Here is a 1,309-nt window from a genome sequence, read left to right as displayed (position 1 = left end):
ACTGAACTTACTAGACTGTCTCATCTCATCATCATCTTCTTAGGAGAGTTAATTCACCTGCAGCCAAGTTACAAGTAGAAATTTGCAGCAGCCAAGTACCCCAAATGGCACCTGCCCTTAACTGTCAATTATAGCTTTTTTAAATCAGACATTCATAGCTCCAGTATTCCCCAAAGTCAGCACTAGGTTGCTAGGGTGCCACATAAGGAGGTATGCGTGATACTTTGGGATATGAAGCATAATGCAGAGCTGTCAGAATTACCTGAGAACTAACCAAGTAAGTCCACCCAGAGCCATAACCAAAGGAACTGTCATCAGGGGTATAGTCCTGTCTGTTCCCTGCTACAACAGTTTTACACCAGCCTGACATGACCGGACTGACCTAGACAACTGCAGCCTATAAAATCCACCTGAACTCCATTCAGTTCCACTGCCATTAAAAACCCCTGCAACACCCCAGCTGCTACAGAACAAACATACACTGTGACTTGAAGTAAAACCACGTCAAAATAATTACTTGACAATTTCAGACATCTTTTAATATGCAAAAGAACTAACCAAACCCAAGCCTCTTCCTTTGTATCTCCAAACGCCATATATACAGCTAATGGAAACTGCAGTCTGTAGTGCCGTTAGTCATTTTGTTCTGAGTTGCAGCTCTGAAACTGCACTCATGAATAAACCCTACTGTTTCACTAGCAGATTTAAGTGCAAGGTGATGCTGAAAACCTGCTGTAAGGGATCTGACTATTTCCTGTGACACAATACATTGTCACATATTTTCTAGTAGATTTAGATTAGAAATAAGGAAGAAATTCTTCACTATGAGGATGGCGAGACACTGGCACAGGTTGCCCATAGAAATTGTGGATGCCCCATCCCTGCTGGAAGGGTTCAAGACTAGTTTTGGACAGGGCTTTGAGCAACACACTCTACTGAAAAGGTGTCCCTGTCCATGGCAAGAGGGGCTGGTAACTAAGTGATCTTTAAGGTCCCTTCCAACCCAAACCATTCTATGATTCTGTGAAGTCTTCATCATTGAAGAAAAAAACCCTATATTTAGGACTATTTTTTTTAATTTGAAAAAGCTTCAAAAGTTTAATGAAAGAGGCAACTACTTATGAGGAAGAACACAGACAGTAAGAAAACATTTTAAAACTTGTAATGGATCATAATTCAGTAAAAATACACTAAAATTGAGACATAGAATCATAGAGTATCTCAAGCTTGAAGGGACCCATAAGGATCATCAAGTCCAACTCCCTGCTCCTCACAGAAGCATAACTGTACATAACTATAAAAGATTCAG

The sequence above is a fragment of the Falco peregrinus genome, chromosome 4 (assembly GCF_023634155.1).
Source record: "Falco peregrinus isolate bFalPer1 chromosome 4, bFalPer1.pri, whole genome shotgun sequence".
Taxonomy (NCBI): Eukaryota; Metazoa; Chordata; class Aves; order Falconiformes; family Falconidae; genus Falco; species Falco peregrinus.
Note: the sequence above shows the minus strand (reverse complement) of the source record.